This window comes from Echiichthys vipera (assembly GCF_963691815.1).
Source record: "Echiichthys vipera genome assembly, chromosome: 7".
NCBI lineage: Eukaryota > Metazoa > Chordata > Actinopteri > Perciformes > Trachinidae > Echiichthys > Echiichthys vipera.
Window position 1 is genome coordinate 27,605,219 of NC_139832.1, and position 6,000 is coordinate 27,611,218.

Here is a 6,000-nt window from a genome sequence, read left to right on the forward strand (position 1 = left end):
TTTTTTAGAGCAGAGCAACAGGAACCAGTAAACATTAGTACAGAAATACATCAATAATATCCACATTCAGTACATGTAGCCATGCAAGCAACACAAAGCAACAAAACACAGCCAGGCAATTTTGACACATGCGGCCATGCAAAGCAGCAATAAGCAATGAGACATAAATATGATGGACATGTTGATGAAAAGTTCAAAGATGCGGACAGAGCATTCAGACTCAGAAGGTTAGAAAATACTACATGCAGCCTAATTTGACAAACTTTTTAAGGCACGTATACACTGTTTTTTGTTTGTTTTTTGTTTTTTACTGTAGGCCTATGTATAACTCTAGGAGCTGCAGAAATTGTAGAGTGCTCTGACTGAAATGTTTCATGAATGAGACTGGAAGAAATTAGATGGAAAGGATTTGGAGTTGGCTGCTTGCTAACAAGACTGAATTCTTTAGAATTATGTAAAATCGTGGAAGATGATGACATGCCAACGACATACCGGTAGGTTCCACTGAAAAGATGAGATGCACACAGTCCCACATTAGCTGTCTCTCTCCTCACTGGAGCGCAGCTCTGGACCGGAGGAAATCACCACCCCAAAACGTCTGATGCCAACAAATTATAGGGACTGAACATCTATTACAAAGTGTCAGTCTGCTGCACTTATCCAAAATGATTTTAAAGCATGAAGCATAATTTACATGCACTCATACCTCCTGAAGCTAAATGAATCATTCATGACAAATTGGTGTATATATAACAGTGTGGAAGCACGTATATGGATATTACTTTCATGCAGTCCCCATGGCATGGACATCTTTGACACTCACCACAAATATCTGGCTCTGTCAATCAAATTTAACAAGATGGAGGGAGGCAGTGCTGTGGCGGGGGGTTGGTGGCAGCCAGGCAGGAAAAAGACTGAAAGTGAAAAGAGTCAGAGGAGTGAGAGAACTGAATTAAAGTAACAGTAGATCGAGTATTGTATAATGGCACTGAGCTGTGTACATTTAAGCCAAAGGCTTTACTTAAGGTTGTCCAAGCACTCTGATCACCAAATACCAGGAAAAAAAGGTTTTGAGTCACAAGTGGTGTGGGTAAAATTAATCACCCAGGTCACAGTGCTAATGGGAAGGAAACATAATGTTTCAAATGTAGTTCAACCTCATCAAATTTTTAAACAGTATCAGCCCTGCATATCCACAGCAGGATGGAATAATTGAGCTGACATTTGGAAAGGGTGCAGGCAATCGTTTTCTCTGTGTTCTGTCTGCTGCACCTTTACCTCCTTTAATCGACACTGTATTAATGTATTTTCATCTGTTTTTCATCTTTGTCTCATCGTCACACTTCTGTTTAAAGGCTAAACACCAGAGTGTGGCTGATATTTAGTCGCTGTGTTGATCTGTCCATCCACTTTTGTCCGGCATGAAATATCTCAACAACTATAAGATCAATTTCCATTTTGCAAGGCATAAGTCATATACATTCAAAGGGGGCACATCCCCTGCAGACATGCTAAACATACTAGCACAAATGGAAGACAGTGAACTTAAAACTGTATAAGCTACTTCCTAAACATTAGCATGTTAGCATTGGCATTGTGAGCATGCTAGCCTGTAGCTAGTTCAGCTCTGTGAGCTTGTACCTTGGCACAGTAGTGCTTTAAGCACAATACTTAAGTCTGCATTCTAACAAGCTCACATTGGCAGTAACATGCTAATGTTTAGGATTTGTACATTTAGGTTCACTGTCTTCGTTTTTTGTGTTAGCATGCTTACATTTGGAACTAAACTCAAAATGGATGGAAATCTCATGGTTTTGAAGGGGGAGCGTACTTGTGTTCCCCCGGAGTCCTATGTTCCCCGCTTTGTACGTGACCGGGGAACAGCGGACCCTGATGTTCCCCACTTTTCTCAAAAAGGGCCCTATACTCCCAGATATGTTATTTTTTCCACAATCAGTGCCTGATTCCTCGGCAAATAGGTAGACCCTAACACTACAACATAGGGATGACCCCTTTGAAAGTATTGAGTAAAAAAATACTAATTATTGTACAAATTAGTAATAATATGACCCAATGATGTTGCTAGATAAAAAGTTAAAGCAGAGTTAAGAGTTATTGAGACATTTCACACAAAAGCACAAATGACAACCTCATGGTGGTGCTGGAAGTAAAGTCAAGGGATCATCAAGTTAGCAGGATTCTTCCTTCGGGGACTATGAACATCATGATAATCCATCCAATAGTCGTTGAGATCATTCAGGCTGGACCAAAATGGTGGACTGACTGACTGGCCAAACCTTTGGTTAAAAAGACAAACATGATCAAGATACAGTTTGGCAAAAAAAGATTCAGGATGTGAAATCTTGCTTGGGTATAAGACCAGATCAAATCTCAGTGACATGTCTGAGTGCTGCATTTAAGAAGTAATGCTGCCTTGTTAACACTTTGGCTCTGGCAGGCCTGGCACACATGTATGGTCTTTCTGCAAAAAAATGCATCTCCTCATAGTAAGCTTCCCTGCTGTGACAGGCCTCAATGGTGCTCAATTCTGAATACAACTTTTATCTGGGACATTGCTTTGACTTTTTGATCCAGGGGTTTCAGGGAGACATTCACCATAACAGAAAGTCAGTCGGATGAATCAGTGCCCATGAAACTGTTCTTTTGCTTCTTTTGATATTTTTTTTTGCTTCCTCATTCTCCACTTTTTTTCTCATCTCCCTTTCTGTTCATTCTTAACCTTCTTTAAGTACATGCTAAAGTGAAAAGAGCATGTTTTTCATCGCTCTGAAAGAAATGCTGAAATGAAGCAATTAGCCACTTTATATAAATTAATTTTAGATGCAGTTTAAGATTGATTGAGATTGATTCTGTAGAATCTAAGAAGTGGTATTGAGGGATGATGTAACGTTACGCCTTTGGCTGTTGCTATGGTTGTTGGGATATCAAAATTAATCAGTCAGTAGCTGTTAATGTCTTTGCTTACACTATTGCCAATCACTCAGCTCTACGGATCTACTGTTGTTTCATCCCCGGGGCCTGATTATAATATAAAAATAAAATTCACATGAAAAAAAAAAAAAAAAACAATGCCTTGATTTTGTGTTCTTCTCCCAAATGTGTGTGTGTGTGTGTGTGTGTGTGTGTGTGTGTGTGTGTGTGTGTGTGTGTGTGTGTGTGTGTGTGTGTGTGTGTGTGTGTGTGTGTGTGTGTGTGTGTGTGTGTGTATATGTGTGTGTGTGTGTTTGTTGAGTTAAAACTCAGATATGATAAACAACTCAAAAAACAGAAAAAAACGCATATGAAGAAAGGAAAAATCCTTTTATAATAGAAGCATTTAAAAGAAGCGCAAAGAAACAATAACCTGACTTCCCCAGATGGATTGGATCGCATCATTCGCATTTGATCAGCAAGTCCATCTTGGAACACTGGTTTTAAAATTTTTCAGACTAAATATTTTTTTATGGAAAAGCAATACTTTCATTCTGTACCCCTCAAAATGCCCCGTGGGTGTATTCTTTTATCCTTCTTTTTTAAAATATTACTTTTAATAAAGATTTTTACATATTCAACCTCAAAGGTTCATAATTGGTACAACCTCGGTCTAGTCCCTTTAACAAAGTAACATTAATTATACAATAACACTTACACAATACATTGCTGAAAATTACAGGAGTAAATGGTTGAAATCTTTCTTCAATTCAGTCCTCAATTGTAGCTTAACCATGTGATATGGTATGATATGAACAGCAAACAAATATTACTGGGACTACAACAAATGAACGTTATATCCATAATATAATATCCATAGATGCCATACTAACTATCACTGTTACAATTTTTCAAACCAGTCTTGTTGGTAATTTGGGTGAACTGACTCTTTGAGGAATGTTCTGTTCACATTCTGGACTCAAATTCACTCCAGTATAAAGCGCTGTCAATCTGCCATGTAAATTATAGCATGCCATACCTCTCAATTCTTTTTTGAGGGCCTGAGGGAACTTCAACTCACTGTACAAATGATGATATATACATGTACCTCATCTGCATATCAAGCAGCCCCATGTGGTGTCCCTACCCATAAGGCTGAGAAACTCTGGCCTAAATGTTTCTTTTGGAGATTTAAAGAATATTATTATTGTGACCTAATTTCATTATATTTTGTGTGGTTGTTTTTAAAGCATCATGTTATTGATTGTGCTGGTAGTGCCTGCTTTGGATTTGCTATCTATGGGCCTCATTTATCAATCTTGCGTGAAAACGGGCGCAGATCTGAGCGCAGAATTGGTCGTACTACAGGACCCACGTGTGATTTATGAAACATTCGTATCTGACCAATCTCAGCGTACGAATGAGCGGGCCTTGATAAATGCGGCGGCTGAATTCGATCGTCATTAACATGTTACACCCTTAAATATTCTTGGTTCGGAGGCCTCGCCCACTGAGGTCAAACATATGGAGGAGAAACGCTGGTACGTAAAGAAACTTTTCCGACACAGAGATGGCATCCTGACATCCGAAAATAAAAAAAATAAAGATGTGCTTTTTGGCAGTCTTAAGAGTGGAATAAAAGGGGCCCATAAAAACGCTGTATGGAAAAGAATAACGGAGGCAGTCAACCACGAAGCAGCGCTCCACTGTGACCCGTGTGCGTGTGTGTGCGCACTGCTGAACCTGCGCTCCTGCTCTGTAGCGGGGTTATTAGGTATTCCGTTAGACCTTTGTCACCTAGAAGAACCATACCAAGATGTTAATCATCTGATACCTTGTTTGATTTAATGCAATTTGTCGAGGGTAGCCACTGACCGAGGAGATGACTTTGGTTCTGCAGTGCGCTTTCCTTTTCATTCATTCATCTTCAACCGCTTGTCCCTGTCGGAGTCGTGGGGGGCGGGTGCCGAGCTGTTTTGAAATATAAAATAATCACGTGTGTACCCCCCCGGCCACCTGGCCCCCACGTTTAAAAGTGACAGCTTGGCATCACAAGTCACCTGTACATTTATCGAGTGGTAGTTTTGCCGATTGATGAATGCGTAATCATTCATGGATGGTGCCTTCAGACACACACGAGTACAATCAATCGCTCCAAACACAATTTTTATTTTTTTTATTGGTTTTAAGAATCCGTTTTGATCTGTTCTCAATATGTGACGGCTTATGCTTGATGACAGCTGAGGTTTGTTCATTATTTTCAGCCAGATTTTGCTGTGCTGCACCACAAATCCACAGGCTGAAATTTGCGTACACGATCTCAGACCTGACGTGAGATTTGATTGTAGCTCACGCTCACGTCCAAATTGATGCCAAAGTTTGCCTGGAAATGGTCGTACGCACGTTTTTCTGCCGTTGTTTGATAAATGAGGGCCTATGTCTCTAATTCTAATTGGATATTACATAATGATTTGCAGTCTGTCCTTTTATTCATGAGGTTAGGTCAAGGAGTTTATAGACAAACCTATGTTGTAGACTATAGTAAACATGAGGCCATTACTACAATGGCTACTAGAGCCACTGTGCTGTATGGAGGAATTGTTGGGTCTATGTAAATCATAAATAAGTCATAAATTGTGGACTATACCTACTCTGTAAAGTGTCCTGAGATAACTTTTGTTATGATTTGGCACAATAAATAAAATTGAATTGAATCGAATTGAATTGAATTGAATTGAATAGAATAGAATAGAGGTTAAACCTCTACAGGATGCCTTCACTTCTTCATGATTGCATTTTGAGCGGTATGCCAACAACGGACCGACAAAGACCCTGGGAAGTCTGCCTGTGGTATGCCCTGATCTCACTCCAGCATGGCAGGATGCACTCTGCATGATTCCTCACTGGAATTCCACTTTTTCCAAATCATGTGTTTCTGATTTTTATTTGGTTATATATTTCATAGGATTTCAATGCAAAAAATCATGGGGCTAAAATTTGTTCATTAATACTCAAAAGCTAGAAAGTAATGCTGGTTCGGGTTTAATTACTAAGCAGGACTTAAACACC